Consider the following 18,107-nt stretch of genomic DNA (forward strand, 5'->3'; position numbering starts at 1 on the left):
TAGCACACTGGGGCGAATGAGTTAGCTGGAAAATTATGGCCAGGCAGATTCAATTTTTGGTAACGAGACAAAGTTTCTCATAGTGCATGGGCACTGCCAGTGGCTCCAGGTAGCCTACACAGTGGCTTCCACGGGAGAAGGCGACATCGGACGTGACATGTTAAAAATTAAATAACTGGAAAGGAGGTTCAACCTATTCAATACTCGAAAGAAACGTAGCAATCACATTTCTATTTAAATGGGACCGGTTTCGACCCTAGTCTAGGTCATCATCAGCCATAAAAAACATATAAAATGTTTATGAATGTTGGAGGTCAGTTCCACACTCTGTTAGGCACAAAGACACGACATCACATTCTGTCCTGCACAAAGTCACAACACTACTAATCAACATACGAAGATCAAAAAGACTTGAATTCGCAGACGAACAGATCTGTAGTTTTTAATGGCTGATGATGACCTAGACTAGGGTCGAAACCGGTCCCATTTAAATAGAAATGTGATTGCTACGTTTCTTTCTTTTGAGTATTGAATAGGTTGAACCTCCTTTCCAGTTATTTAATTTTTAACATCAATAATTTCAATACGGAACAATGAAATTTTTATCTTTAAATCGGACGTGACACGCGGCTGCCTTTGGTGAAGCACAGTGGGACAATTGGTAAGCACTTGGTGAGCGATGTTTTTATATATCTCTCTATGTCCAACGAGGGCACCTACACCGCAAGCTGACGCGGCTCCGCAGAGGGCTTAAGCTGCGATCAGACAGGTGGACTGAGCGGCCTCTCGTGGGGTGTCGCCCCAGGACTTGTACTGTTTGGTGTAGGTGCCAACAGAGAGCAACGCGAGGTGACCCTCCTGGGCTCACCCAAGGACCGTCACGGGTGCCAATCCCCATAGACAATGAAGCGAGTTACAAGTACTCGGGAATATATTTCCTAGCTGTGATTGAGTGGAACAGTTCAGTGTATATAAGTTTGGTGAACTGTAATCTTCACTATGTTTCAAAACACCGCCACAACCACCTCCACCACCGTTACCCAGGCCTTGACGGACTATCTGCTTTACAGTCTGACGCACTGTCAAGCAGTAATGTGTCCGTCAGCTGACCAGCTGCAGCTCTCGTCATCGCACCATCTACCGATAATGCCAGTTCCAACGAGGGATCCTTCACAAGTGGTGCCAAAGCGCCCCAGCACCAGCTCCGCCGAGAACTCTGCCAGCAGAGAGAAAATACTCATCACTGATAGCACAGCAACCTCAATTCCCTCAAACTCTACCTTCTCCAGCACCTCTCCCCCTCCACCACCCGACACCTCCTCAAACACTGAATTCCCTCCGCTCTCAGGGGCCCGGCGACCTATTACCAACCCCAGGACCCTCCAGAAAGCTCACTCTGGCATCCATACTTTCCTCCTCCTACAATCATCCCCTGAGTATCGAAACCCGCAAAAAATATTCCTCAAACTTCATTTTAATTTCAAAAGGGAGGAAATAGCCAATATCTGCCCCACCAGTAACAGGGTATTATCAAAATCAATGGTGAGGGTGCCACACGACGACTCACCAGATCTGTTGAATCGGCCCACGTTGGTTCAGCAGCTCCCCTCAAGCCCTGTCCCCGCCCACGACCAACCCCCCCCCCCCCCCCGGTCAAAGTCTCTTCAGTTTTGTCATCTGTGGGGTAGACCCCGACATCTCAGAAGATCATGTAAGAGTTAAACGAGGAGGGCATTCCGGTAAGGAAGGCCTTTTGGATCAAGAACTCCTCGGGCCCAACCTTCATGGTCCGAATCCTCCTCCCCACTCCCCAGGATGTGGATCGCTTACTGGAGAATGGGGTATCCATATTTAGGCATTACCACCGGGTGGAACCCTCCTGCGCCCCCAACCCCTCAGATGCGAGCGCTGCTTATCATATAATAAACACGATACTGCGCACTGCACTGCGGAACATCCGGTGTGCAGTCACTGCTCGCAGTCCCACACCACTATCCGATGCCGCAACATCCTGCTCCCCTACAAATGCAACACCTGCGAAGAATCCCATTCCACATACTACCTTAAGCGCAAAGCCCACCCCCAACCACTTGACAACCGCCCTGAACTAGTGGCCCCAGTCTGAACCATTGACTCCCCCACCCAACCATCCCAATTCCTCCCCCAACCCTGGAAGATATCATCTGTTTTCTAACCATCTCCCTTCTTAATATTCACTCCTACCATCGCCCCCTAGTCCTTTCCCAACTCCAGGCTGTCACCAACCAGACCCTGAATGTTCAGTTCCAGACCTCGCACTCCAGCCTCAACACCCACTTCCACTTCACCCGTCTTGAGACCCTAGTTTAACTATGGACCCTGCCCTCACACGAAGAACCCGGCCTCCCAACCTCATCTCCATCATCTTCCTTAATATCCAGTCCAAACGCCTACACCTCAAAGCCTTCACCACCCAGTACCCCTCCCACATCATCCTTCTCAATGAAACCATGCTTCGCCCACATCAATCCACCCACCTTCCCGGCTTTACCCTTCGCAGAGCAGACTACCCGCTCGACGTAGGTCAAGAAGGCTCCACAATAGCCACCTGCACATCCCTCCCCATTCGCATCCACACCGCTCCCCACCCCCTCCCTTTCCCAGAATCACTAGCCATCACAGCCGCTCCCGAATCCTACACCTAGACACCATCTACCACTGGTCCCACCTCTGCCTCCCCCTAGATTTCATAACCTACCTGAGTGACACCTTTCCTCACTTCCTACTCCTAGCCGACCTCAACCTCACCTTCAGATCCCGCCGCAAAATGAACGACCTCCTTAGTGAAACCTCCTTATCCCTATACCCAGCCACACTCGCCCCGCCTCCAATACCAACCGAGACGCCATAATAGCTCACAACTCACTAGCCCACATACTCAACATCCAACTACTCTCCAGTATCGGAAGCGACCACCTCCCAGTCCTCCGTCAAATCCCATCCTCAAACTCCCACCCAAATCCCCCTCCTCCAATTGCCATCCCCAATTTCACCAAAGCCGACTGGCCATCCTACCAAACCAATGTAAACCAAGCCCTAGAGAACCCTCCTCTCCCCCTCTCCGATCAAACTTCAGTCGATACCCTCAACACATTCATCCTCTCCGCCATAACCTCCGCCTCAGAATCCAGTATCCCCACCACCCTGCACTCCCCATCCCAGCTAAGACTGCCCCCCGCTTTCTCCATATACAGAAACTCTCCCAATCCTACCTTCGAGAATTCATGACCACCCGGGACCCCTACTTCCTTCGCCTACACCGAAAAACCTCAGAACTTTTATAAACTACATTACTGCACACTCCGCACCTGGGCCCAAACCTGCACCAACCTGAACTCCCTCCACACCCACCCTACCAAATTCTGGCAAAAACTCAATACCCTACTCGGGACTAAATCCACCCCCAAATACCCAATAATCCAACATGGCGTATCTCCAGCCAACACCAAGGAGAAACTGGATATCTTCACGCAGCATTTCTCCCACCGCTTTCATACCCACCTTGACTCCAACTTCAACAACTCCAATACCCCACTATATCTGTCCTTAGGCTCCTGCCCCCACTCACCCCCTCAAATAACCACACACTCTCCCACAACCCCCTTGACACCCCCATAACGCTTACCGAAATCCAATCGGTTCTGTCCACATCCCATGACACAGCCCCCGGACCCGATAAAACCCGCTACCTCCACATACGACGTGCCCCACTATCCCTCCTCACCCTACTGGCCTACCTCTACACCTTCATCCTTCGCACAGGATTCTATCCCACTTCATGGAAACATACCACAATGCTCCTGTTCCCTAAATCTGGTAAACCCCCTTCCAAACTCGATTCCTACCGTCCCATAACCCTGATCGCAGTCCTAGCCAAAATCCTGGTCCACCGCCTCCACTTCCACCTGCAATCCAACCATCTCCTACCCCCTTCACAATTCGGTTGCCAGCCCAAACTTTCCACCGAAGACAAACTCCTCCATCTCATCCAAATTACATCCAATAACTTTAACCGTGCCCGAACCCACGCTCATAATCACCTTCGACTCTGGCACCCTGCGCTCCTCCTTAAACTAAGGTTCTTCGCCTTCCCCATCTCCTACATCTGTCTGATATCCTCATACCTAACCAACCGCTCTACCCAGATATCCATAAACAACGAACTCTCCCCACCCTTTTCTCTCACTCTAGGAGTCCCCCAGGGATCACCCCTCTCCCCGCTACTCTTTAGCCTATTCGTAGCAAATGTCCCTCAGCCCCCTGCTCCCACCTAGCTCCTACAGTTCGCAGATGATACAGCAATCCTGCTCCCCCCCCCTATACTCAGTACAAGCCATCAATCGAATCATCCAACCTTACCTTGACACTTTCCTCTCCTGGTGCGACCGGTGACACTTGAAACTAAACCTCGATAAGACACAAGTCATCCTCTTCCGCCGCAACCGCAGTAAATTTAGCACCACCTGCAATCCCGACCACCTCAACCTCTATGTCCGGGACACACGCATCCGCACCCAACCCACCTTAAAATACCTTGGGTAAAGGTGGTAAGGTGTCTGAATGAAATATGGGGAGGGGGGAGATGGGCCATTGAGGAGGTGGTTTAGGGAGGGCTGATCCTGGTCAACCTTCTGTCCCCACTTCCAACACCTCAAATCCAAGACAGCCAATCGTGCCCAACTGGTGCACCGCCTGGCCGGCGCATGCTGGAGTCTCAAATCCTCCCTCGTCCATGCACACAAGTCCTTTGTCTGACAACCCATAACCTATGGACTCACCACCTGGCCAGCCGTAGCCAAATCCAACCCTAACCTCTTTTGCCCCCTCCTTTCCATAGAACGATGCACCGTACGCCACAGCCTCTGGCTCCCATTCCGCTATCCCACCTCTGTCCTCCACGACATATTTCCCTTCTCTAAACTAGACTCCCATGTCTTCACCCAATTTCAGGGCGTCTACCGGTCAGCCCTTGACCGTGATCACCCCTCCCTAAGCCACCACCTCAATGGCCCCCCTCCCCACTTTTCATCCAGACACCTTTACCGATCCCTACCCCCACCCTAAGGCGATGCCTCCAAGAGAACTGTAATGGTAACCACCAACCCTCACCCCACGTACATCACCACACCCACACTCCTAACACCCCAACCAGACAATAAATCATATCGTTAAGACAAGTCAGCATCTCGGTGAGCCCCCATCAATGCCCTCCCCACTCACTAACCAACCAAATAAAGATGTCAACTGTATATAACTTACGCATGTATGAATAACCATCAAGCTGGATCATACTGCAAATAATCCAAATAAAATGTTTTTCTCCTACTTCATTTACTGTAAAATTCCAATCATTTCACACTATTGTATATACTGTAAACAATGTAATTATAACTATCTAGTTGGTGTCATGTTATAAACAGCCCCAATTCAACATTTGTTCTACAAATATGTGAAAACTCTTATCTTGCATCTTTGTATATACCACCACCTGAAGAATACACCAGTTGAAAAATGTAATTTGTAAATAGTAAATGAAACGTGAAATCCTGAAACAATTGTAAAAGACCCAAGTTGGCAATAAGCACTTTAAAAAATCTCCCCCCACTTCCTTCACCATGCCAAACCACCCTAGCCCATCTCCCTACTTCATTAAACCCCCAACCCCGCAAAATCTCCTGGCCAGAGAGAAGGCGTTACCTTCTAGGTGGCCCGCTCTTCCCCTCAGGGAGGGGAATGGAAACTTGTCATGATGATGCCTCCACAGTATGTACTAGCCATGCGTCTTGGTGGGTGTACTATTTACCAACTGATGAGCCCAACTTAACACACTGGGGCAAAACGCTCCTGGGTTAGCTGAAAAATTTATTATGTTCAATAACGGACCATTTGTATTGGTATTATAAATTTACTCATTTGGGACAAATATTTCGGGTTCCTTATGGGAATCAACATCTATATAGTCTGTTTATACTTAGTTCTTTGAGCTATTTTGCCACAAGCATTATCTGCACAGATTACAAATGCCTTCTTGAACATGTTCCACTCCACTTCCAAAATCACCACCTCAGTTCTAGGTACGAGTTATTTCAATTCATACAATTTTGTAATCATTTGACAGTTCCAGTTTCCAGGGGCTGTTGGCAAGCCTCTTCTGTTCTGTCTTGTTGAGATACATTCTGTTGTTAATAACATCCTCCAATGTACCTCCCTGGTCTGCAATGTCCACCTTTAAGATGTTCATCCAGTGGGTTCTTGGTCTCCCCACCATCAGTTTTCCTACCATATGTCTGTCCAAGTTAACATAAGCTGTCCTTGCCAGCTCTATCCTCACTACATGCCTGAACCACTTCAGTCTGGACATGCTGATCCAATCTAATAATGTCATCTCAGTCCCAGCTTCCTTTTTAATGATGTCATTCCTTAACTTGTCCAGTTTTGTTTTTTGAATTGTAGAGCTCAGGAACTTCATTTCAGATGCCTGTAACCTTGATGAGACCTACTTAATGAGAGTACAGGTTTGGATACCATAGGTTATGATTAGTATGAAGTACTGACTGGACATCACAAGCTTCGATTTTGTTGGTAATTTTAGATCCCAGAGGAGTGTTCATACTTGCTGGAAAAAGTGAGAGCTCTTCTGCTCTCTATTTGTGGGTAGTGTCTCTCGAAAAATTACACTGCCCAGGTATGTAAAGTTTTCCACACCTTCAAGTGAATGTTTTCTAGCATGATGTTCGCTGGTTTTCCCACACTGTTTGTTGCCATCACTCCTGTTTTGGCTTTGCTTATCTTGAGATTAAATTCCTGGAACTTAACGTACCATTCATTGAGTCTCAACTGTATATGATCCTGAGTTTATCCCCAGATCATAATGTCATCAGCGAAAGCATTGCATTAAATTATTCATTCTTCATTATGTTACTGATCAAGGTGATAAACAATAATGGGGATGGTATACTGCCTTGTTGGTCTCCACCAGGATGAATGTCCATCACCCAATTGTACACAGCTGGTACGGTGCTCTTACAGCATCTGAACTTTCCTTACCAATCCCTCTGGCACATACCTCTTTCTCAGGCATTCTCATATATTTACCAGATATTGTGATAGGAATTGAATAATGGCTGAGAAATGATATTATGGATGCAGACATTTTTTCATAGGACTGGAGTGTTTAACGTAAAAACAGGTTAGGGGCAATAGGAGGGGGAGTACTGATACTGGTGAAAGAAGAATTTTTAAACTACAAAAATGTTATGGATGAGAAACATGGAATTCTAGGCGTGAGACTAATCTCTAAAGATGTTTTTTTTTTTTTTTTCAGGGGGAAGGGGGTGTACCAACCTTGAAAGGCTGGCACTGATGCTGATGAGGAATTATTTGACAAGATAATCAGCTATGTTGGAAATGACAGACAAGAACATTATTGTAGCAGGTAGTGGTGGGCAACGCACTCGCTCGAGACTGACGTCGCAGATCTCGAGAATCTCGAGACCGATCCTCCTGTAGTGCAAGCTGTGCGACGTACCAGTAACTACGACTGTAAACTTGATAGTATATCAGTGGCAGTTATTGCGTGAAATAACGATCTCATATGAAAACGTGTGAGCCAATACATTTGATCAAAGGCCGGGAAAAGTATGGTACTGCATGTTCAACTATGAACCCCTTAATACCATTAACGAAAGTGAAAACCGAATATCAGTATCTTATACTGTTCACGGCTCATTTGAGGTGGACATCTTGGCTGAATAACCCTGCATAATTTGTGAATAACTGTAGATAGGATGTACACCTACTCTGGATACTAGATGCGTGCGTTATTCGACTTGAGACGGGGAAAGATGTGCTTTGCTACATATGCAACCCCCATTACACATGCGTGGAACGTGTAATCTAAAATGACCGACTTTGCTCCAATTATTTCAGCAAGGGAGATGGGCAACGCTCCAGAGGAGTGCGACAGTCCTCGGCGGCCGGCACAATTACCATCCTCGCCGCAAGAAGGGGGCTTCATTCATTCCATGCCTGACCCGGTCAAACGACTGGAAACAGGCTATGGATATTCAGATGTGCAACGATCTCGAGATGGATTTTCGTGAGTTGCGAGCTGCGCGACGCGCCGTCCCAGTTACTACGAGTGCAAGCTTGATAGTTATCATCAATAGTTTTCGTATGGAAACGCGTGTGACGATAAATTTTGTCAAAAGCCTAGGAAAGCACTGCATGTTGAACTATGCGCTCCTTAATACCATTAACGAAAGTGAAGACAGAATGCCAGTATCTTAAACTGTTCACGAGTTATTTCAGGTGGAATTCTTAGCTGAATGACCCGTATAATTTGTTAATAACTGTTATTAGGATGTAAACCCACCTGGATGCCTCACAATCGTTGTCGGCAGGGTAGCTTCCCTTGATCCAGACCGGGCCGGAGGTGTTCTATGGCGATTGCTCTTCATTGATATTATGCGTTTGTACGTGCCGGATCATCCCAGAAACATTTCTGCCGACGTATTTTACTTCTTTTGAACAAGAAACACAGCAGGCTGTGCTATGTGACATTTCTTCAAAATAACCGACATCCACGACTTGCGTTCCGTCTCGGACATCGTCTTCTAGTTTTGCGTAAAACTAGTACAATTTCACATTGCACCGTCATATATCGAAGTACCTAAGTATGACGGGAATATTCTGTAACATTGCAAGGAATTGTTTCCTTCGTCACCAAAATATCAATAATGTGAATGTGGGGTCTGATAACGATTGTGCACTTATCTGTCGAAAGAATTTGAACAATCTGAAGCATTTTAGATTACACATTCCACTCATGCGTAATTGTGGTTGCATATGCAGCAAGGCGCATCTTTCCTCGTCTCGAGTTCGAATAATGCACACCTCTAGTATCCAGGTACGTATACCTACAGTAGCTGTCAGGTTCTGTACTTAAACCACTCATTCGTGTACCTACCAGTGCATACAGTGCCAGAATGCGTATCCTTTTTAATTATGTTATAATGCGTCAAAATAGACCTCGGTAGAAATGAACGCCCTAAACGCTTGTTGACACGTATTTACGAAATGGAGAAGGCCCGTGGTTGGCTATTCGCATACTCGGCACAAACAACATTCAGCTCCGACTACCTGTAGAGCTACGACACGCTGCTCACCGCACAATGCGGGGACAACCCTCTCGAGATCTCTCGAAATTTCTCGCGAGAAATAGTGCCTGCGCTAGTCTCGAGAAATCTCGAGACCTAGTCTCAGACTGCCCATCACTAGTAGCAGGTGATCTGAACTTACAAAATGTTAACTGGGAGGGCAACGCAAACAACAGAAACCATGCAAATGGTGAGTAAGTTAATATGGGGAGGACAGATAAATGAGAAAGTGATGGAACCAACTAAAAAAAAAAACCAAACCCCATGGCACTACAGCCCTTGAAGGGCCTTGGCCTACCAAGCGACCGCTGCTCAGCCCGAAGGCCTGCAGATTACGAGGTGTCGTGTGGTCAGCACGACGAATCCTCTCGGCCGTTATTCTTGGCTTTCGAGACCAGGGCCGCTATCTCACCGTCGGATAGCTCCTCAATTCTAATCACGTAGGCAGAGTGGACCTCAAACCAGCCCTCAGGTCCAGGTAAAAATCCCTGACCTGGCCGGGAATCGAACCCGGGGCCTCCGGGTAAGAGGCAGGCACGCTACCCCTACACCACGGGGCCGGCTGTGGAACCAACTAGGGGAAAAAATATTTTTGATGTGCTGATAAAACCAGATGAGCTCTATAGAGAAACGGAAGTGATACATGGTATACGTTACCATGAAGTTGTCTTTGTCGTAGTTAAAAATAAATGTGATAGAAAAGAATGTCATAAAAGTAGAAATATTAAGCAATACCATATGGTTGATAAGAGGGGTATGGGAAAATTAAAAATAAAAGCAATTATGATCAATGTTAAATAAAAATGTAAGTAGCCTATGGGATGGATTTAAAGCAATAGGTAAGGAGTGTGAAAACAGCTACGTACCTTTAAAAGTGGTGAGGAATGGTAAGGACCCACTATATTCATCATCATCATCATCATCATTAAACCTTTTCCAGCTGACACTGGGTGGGGGCAAATATGGTTACTGTCCACTTCATCCTGTCTATCCACCATTTCCCATCCAATACTGAGTTCCAGTCCAGGTTCCGTTGTCCTATGCTGTTCTTCACAGAGTCCATTCATTGTAATCTTGGTCTCCCTCATCCTCTCTTCCGTCATGTCTTTCTGGTGCTTGTCTCGGCAGTCTTTCTTCCTTAATCCGCTTGATTTGTCCAAACCACCTCAATCTATTGAGTTCCAGTTTGTCATTTAGTTTTTGCGCATAAAGCTTTTTTCGTATATCTTAATTTCTCTCTATCCCTCCTTGTCTTCTGTACCATATGATATAGATGTTGATTCCCATAGGGAACCTGAAATACTTGTCCCGAATGACTAAATTTATAATACCAATATAGATGGTCCGTTATTGGACATTATAAATTTTCCAGCTAACTCATAATCCTGGTTGTCCTCTGGTTTCGCCTCAGCGTGCTACGTTAGGCTCATCAGTTGGTAAATAACACATCTACCAAGACACATGTTTAGTGCATACCGTGGAGGCCACTACCATAGGCTACTTGAAACCACCGGCAGTGCCAATCGGATATATGCTAACCGGGCGATTGACCGTGCGGTTAGGAACGCGCAGCTGTGAGCTCGCATCCGGGAGATAGTGGATTCAAACCCCACTGTCGGCAGCCCTGAAGATGGTTTTCTGTGGTTTCCCATTTTCACACCAGGCTGTACCTTAATTAAGGCCACGGCTGCTTCCTTCCCATTCCTTGGCCTTTCCTATCCCATCGTCGCCATAAAACCTATCTGTGTCGGTGAGACGTAAAGCAACTAGCAAAAAAAGATATGTGCTAAAGGAGTGCTATTTACCAACTGATGAGCACACTGGGGAGAAGTGCTGGAAACAAGGAATGAGTTAACTGGAAAATTTGTAATGTCCAATAACAGGCCAACTAAAGTGGTATTATAAATTTACTCATTCGGGACAAATATTTCTGGTTCCCTATGGGAATCAACATCTTTATCATCTGATGGCCAGGCAGGCATCAATTTTTGGTAATGAGACAAAGTCTCTCATAGTGCATTGGCACTGCTGGTGGCTCCAAGTAGTCTACGCAGTGGCCTTCATGGTATGCACTAGCGATTGCTTCCAGGTAGGTGTGCTATTTACCAACTGATGAGCCCAACTTAGCACACTGGGGCTAAACGCTGGCTACCAGAAATGAGTCATTCATATCCTTAAGGCAAGGCCTTGTCGCTGCAGCCGCATTTGTCTCTCCTCTGCTGAGCGCTTCAGATCAACAATTTTTTTCAAATTCATCCTGTCCATCACAGAATGAGTTAGCTGGAATATTTATAATGTCCAAGAACAGACCATCTATATTGGTATTCTGTACCATACTCATTAGGAATTTCGTTCAGCTGCCTGTACTCCACTCTCATTTCTCTCTGAGTCACTGTCCGGGTTTCTGCTGCACATGTCATTATAGGTAAATAATATCCATTGTACATTGTTTATTTAGCCTTCATTGGTACATCTCTATTCCATATTAATCTCCGCACCTGGTGATAAAAGGCACTCCCCATTTGTACCCCTCTATTAATTTCAGTAAACATTCTTTAATTTTCTGTCAGTTCACTTTGCAAGTATTTGAAGTGTTTTACAATTCCAGTACCTTGCCTCAAATTTTGATAGCTCCTTTTCTCTCTTTACTTCCTCTATGCATCACCATTGTCTTGCTTTTCTCCACATTGATCTTCAATCCCCATTGTTCAATCCTTCTATTCAGTACATTCAGCTTTTGTACCTCTTCCTCAACTTCTCAGAGCACATCATCCACAAACATCATTACATTCTTTCCCCTATATAATCTTCCCTTGTTGCCTTTTCGATGTCATCCATCACCATTATGAGGTGACAACACACTCCCTTGTTTTAGCCCATTGTCAGTTCCATACAGTTCTGCTCTACCACCTGTTGCATTCACACAGCTGTAACCGTTATCATATATTGCTTTTATAATTGTTATACTGAGTGAGTTGGCCATGCGGATGGGGCGCGCGGCTGTGAGCTTGCATTCGGAAGATAGTGGGTACAAACCCCACTGTCGGCAGCCCCAAAGATGGTTTGCCATGGTCTCCCATTTTTATACCAAGCAAATGCTGGGCCTGTTCTTTAATTAATGCCATGGCCGCTTCCTTCCCGCTCATAGCCCTGTGTCAGTATGACATAAAGCCAACTGTAATATATATATATAAAATTGTTATTAGTTCCTTGCCAATGCCCCTGTGTGTCAGGTTTTTCCAGACTTTAGATGCTGTCGTATGCCTTTTCTAAGTCTACAAAAGTCATTACTACAAAGGACGCTAGGAAAGTTTTGCAATGTGAGTGAACGCTTTAGACTTTGTCAAAATAATTTCCACTACACTCAATACATTTCTCCATACGTTGAAACCAGTCACTAAACCAACTCTGCCACTTTTCTTCGGTTACATTTTCACACTCTTGATCTCATGCTGCCAGAAGCTCGTCGTCGGAAGCAAAACGCCGCCCTTTCAGCTTCATCTTCACTTATGGGAAGAGTACGAAGTCACATGGGGCAAGATCAGGACTGTATGGAGGGTGATCAAGCACAGTCAACCCTGATCTGGCAAGAAAATCCATTGTCACATTAGCACAATATGCTGGAGCATTGTCATGATGCAAGAGCCAAGTGTTGAGCCGTGACCTTGGACGGAGCTGCTTGAGAGCCTGGATGACCTGAGGCAGACAAGTCTCACTGTACCACTTCGCAGTAACTGTCCTTTGTGTTTCTAGCACAACCTGAGTCAGGATGCCCCGTTTAGTGAAGAATATTGCAATCATCCTTTCCTTCACTGACCTTGACTTTCGCACAGTCGCAGGAGTACCCTCATCTTCAAACAGCCACACCTTGTTCTGGGATTTTGTTGGGATATCGTAATAATAAAGCCAAGTTTTGTCACCTGTAACGATGCTATTGACATTACGCAAAGTCCCATTTTCAAACTGTTTTAGCATTTTTCGGCACCATTTCACTCGATGTGCCCTTTGTTCCTCTGAAACTGAATGGGGCACCCAAAGGGAACAAACCTTTCTAACATGGAGATGGTCGGGTAGAATTGAATGAATAGCTGGTGCAGGGATGTGGAGGGTCTCTTCTACCTGCCAATATGTCAACCGCCTCTCTTGCTGCAACATTTTCCTCACAGCTTCAATGTCTTCCTCAGTCACTGATTCAGATGATCGCCCAGAACGAGGATCGTCTTCAACCTCAAAATTTCCCCTCTGGAACTCTTAGTACCAGCGGAAAATTGTTGTCCGATGTGGATAATCTTTCCCCAGCACAGGAGTAATTTCCTCCAGGCACTGATCAACAGTCAATCCACGAGCAAAGTTGTAGCGGATAATTGCGCGATATTCACCTTTAGACCACACTGACATCTTAACTTGCTTTCACTCCCACTGCTTAATAACAACTGGTGTGAAGGTCGCGCCTTGCTGTCTTCCAGACCGATTTTCACCCCTCTTTTCATCCCTCACCGTAACAGGGGTGTCCAGCCAACCATTTCTATGTATTGGAAAACTTTCCTAGTGCCCATTGTATATCCTTCCTATATGTCCCACTCTTTTCCATGATCTGTCTCAGAATGAAAATGGGTTCTACTGTTGAAATTCCACTTCAGAATCCAAATTATTTCTCCTATAACTGACTTTCCACCTTTACTCTAATTCTTCTTTCCTATATCCTTTCCATTATCTTGCATTATGGGAGAGGATGTTGATTCCTCAGTAGTTACTGCACATCACCTCATCTCCTTCCTTGAATATTGTTATTATAACCCCCTTTCCCCAATCCTCAGGCACCGCACATCTACTTATCTCCTTCCTTGAACATTGGTATTATAACCCCCTTTCCCCAATCCTCAGACACTTTTTCCTCTCCCCATACGCACGTGAGTATTCTATAAGTCCACTGGAGTCCTGCTGGTCCTGCAGCCTTCATCATTCCTATGGCTACTTCATCTGTTCCCACAGCTTTTCCTATCTTCATCTATTCAATTGGCCATTCCACCTCTGTCATGGTAACGTCCAATTCCGTTCAAGTTTACTGTACTGATTTAATAACAGACAGAAAAATTAATGAAAATTATCACATCTGCAATTGAATGGATTTATGCAAAAATGGGCTAACCATCATTTTCTTAAAATGGAGAAAAAGAAACTTTCTCACTGATGGAAAAAAATACATTTTTGGAGGATAAAATTAACATGTTTTGTTTTCATCTAAAAGAAGTAACTTTATTTTCAACATTGGCATACTTTAACCATTTTATTGAAAATCACAACAGGGGTGGGACAGATTATCTTCAGATGCAACCACACTCAATCATAATCCAGCCCATTTAAGAAAGGTTCCTCAAATGATAGCTGGTTGTCATCAAGGGGTAGGTGCTCGGGGGACTTGAAATAAGGTACTATCCCGGCATTTGTCTGGAGGGAATGCGGAAAAATCTAGAGCAAAACCACACTCAGGATAGCCACTGTCAGCACCGGAATTCAAACCTCGGATCGGATCTCTGAACATTGCAGCTTTTCAGTCCTCTCGTGGGACGTGAGTAAACATGCTCAGCCATGGAGGTGAATGGAACACAATATACTGGGCTAGAACGTGAAAACACAAAATGCTTTTACCATTTTTCAGCGATAGCATTAATTGTTGCACACATACAGTCTCCATCCAAGCTCTTCTTTTCCAATGGTTCACCTCTATATGTAATGTAAGAATCACCACTAATCCTCTTCCTTCTCTACTTTTCCCTTTCCTGGTTTCTGACATTCCTTTTTATGTTTTCTGGAATGTCCATTGTTGGAACTCTGATTTATGTTCACATAAATTATCACCTTCAAAAGCAGAAGCCATCTTTACTTGGCTTGTAAACAGACATATGGACATTTATTGTTTCTTATTGGCCATATTAACACTTCATAATTTACATTAATTTATTGCATTGAGTACTCTTCTAAGGCAATGCATTAATAAACTGAAAATAATATCTGCATTTTTGATTTCATTTTGAATTAACATCGTACCAAAACGGACACATATCATGGACTACCAAATTCCATCGTGTTTGCTACCCTGCTGATACTTTGGTGCCATCATACGTAAACTTTGAGTAACAATCAGTTACCCCGATTTTGCAATTCTGTCAAGATGATTTAGATATCCCAAGAACTTCAAAGCCTTGTATTTCTTTATACATACCATAATTCCCTTATGGTAGCCCACTTCAGTAAATGGAGTTTATATCATTAATAGTAGATGGCAGCATCTAACACAATTTTCACAAATTTGATGGTTATCACTTTTTTTTGCATGCATCCAGGAATAAAGAATCACAAAATGTACATGCTACTAAAAATAATGAATACTCATTTGAAAGCTTCCATTGTCAATGTTTCAGCATTTTCTGTGAAGACGTCTTCATCCATCATTCAGAATTACAGATAATTTAGAGAACGATCTTTCAGGATCAACATTAGATGAAGAGATCCAAATACTGCCACAGAAAATACTGTACATTCAGATTTAACTGAGCACAGTAAAGCTGACAGATTCCCCAACTGTGTCAGTATTATCTTAGTGATCCTTCACCAAATCCTTCAGAATAAAGCAGCTTTCCAGAAACTCGGCCTTTCTCAGTTCCTTCTGAAATGGCAATTTATTCTTGTATACAGTGGGAAGCGTTATCTCTTTTCCTTATTCAGTCATATGTAGAAAGATAGGAAGAAGAAAAGGAACACATAATAGTGGCATTTTCTCAGGATGTGGAAGTTGTGTGTCAACGCCCAAATAAAATTGAAATAAAAATAAAAAGTGTTTTATTTCATTTGTTTAAATGTAACGTTGCATTATAGTATGTTTTTGTCATTGTCATTTGTTGTTCCACTCCATATATTGTTGTTACTCTCAGCACTATCTGGAACCGTCTGCCATGCCGCCAAGGCGTTGGTTCTGTTTTCACCGACATGGCAGCTTCACTCCACAAATCACGCATGTGCGTACTCTCAATCCCTTGCCTCATGCTCGCTAAACCTGACCAATTCATAAGTAATAAATTTCATTGTTGTCCATGTTGACGAATGATCGCTAACAAAGAGGAGGAAGAAAGGTCCACCTACTCAATACCAGTTAAATAAAGTATAATTATCTTTATTAAATGTTGGGACTAGTTTCAACCCTGTTATTTGGGTCATCTTCAGCCTTAATCACTAGATGGAAAAAATATAATGTTACTTGCAATACAATCACCTATAATACACTGAAATTGGCATGTCTTAGTCTTGTTTGTATACACTAACTAACAATCACAGAGTTTTTCTCATGTTCCCACCTAAATTTATTAACATCTAAATTACAATACTAGTTTCGATCTGTGGATTATCCTTAGTTGTTTACATTAACAATTAATTTTCTAACATAAATGGTATCAATTAGGTGGGAGCATCAGAAAAACTCTGAAATTGTGAGTCGAAAACCATCATTACGGAAAAATGAAACTAATCACACATGAGAATGTTTATATAATATGCATATGAGCCTATGTGAGTTGTAGTTGTTTACATATACATCTGGAATTAAATGGGTTAACTTATCCTTGTCAGGAATGAAGTCTTGAAGTACTGGTAAAGCAGTATATTAGAATGAAAACACAATCACAATTAAAAGAGAAATTTAAAATAACACCTTAAAAGCTTCCTCCAGTGTTATACATATATTACAATGTCTGTTGATATGTTTATAAGCCTTGCATTAGGTGTTTTACATATACGTAGTGGATGTGCTGATCCACATTCACTCTATATGGAATTCACGGATCACTCCTCTTTGATTGGAATGCCACACTCATTATTCAGACTGTGAATGTTCCATTTGAACATCACAGTAAATTCCTAGTAGTATGCCTTAGCTACTAAATATAATTTGTGGATCAACATACCCACTACTTAAATATAATACACCTAATATAAACACTAATGCAAGGTTTATAAACATATCACAAGACATTGCAATACTTACATAATACTGGAAGGAGCTTTTAATGTGTTATTTAAAAAAAATTTAATTGTGATTGTGTTTTCATTCTAATGTACTGTTTTACTTCAAGACTTTATTCCTAACGAGGATAAGTTACCCCAATTAATTCCAGATGTATATGTAAACAACTACAACTCAACTGTCACTCACACGTGCTTATAAACGTATTATATAAACAAGTAATATGCGACATGTTGAGCCTGTATTGTCGACTTTGAACAGTTTAAAGATAACATTTATTAATAATAACCTTTGTAAGTATTGTAAAGGTGGAACTGTTTATATCAACAAGACCAAAACATGCCAATTTCAGTGTATTCCTTACCCCTCTTTGTTTCAGTTTCCAAAGCGTTGGGTTAATTTTTGTTTTCGAGTTACGCGTGAGTGTATTATTGCTTATGCAATCAACTTGGAGGTTTAAATGTTTTAATATAGGTAGTGAAAGCTTGGTAAATCAATGATTAAACACTAGTTTGTCATCACTTTCTTATAATGAAAAGAAATGAGTGATTAACAGTGGCAGACCATGCCCAACCATTTTCAGGACTGCCAATTGTGGTTTGTTAATTTTCTGTACTTCAGTTTTGCAATATTATATTACCAGCTGATGTACCTGTGCTGCGCGATGGGATTCTCAGAAACTCTGTCTTTGTGGTTTTCCTAACTGAAGTCAATATAGGTCATTACAAAATCTTCAGTAGGAATGTAGCGATTAAAAGCAATGTTATCATATAAAATACTCAGTCAAATGAAAAACCACAAGTTTTCTCCCTTTTAACGAACAGAACTACGGCGCCGATCTAACAGTCCAAAGTCCTTGTGCTGGAATGACCAGGCTACAGACAGCCGTGAAC

This window comes from Anabrus simplex, chromosome 3 (genome assembly GCF_040414725.1).
Source record: "Anabrus simplex isolate iqAnaSimp1 chromosome 3, ASM4041472v1, whole genome shotgun sequence".
Taxonomy (NCBI): Eukaryota; Metazoa; Arthropoda; class Insecta; order Orthoptera; family Tettigoniidae; genus Anabrus; species Anabrus simplex.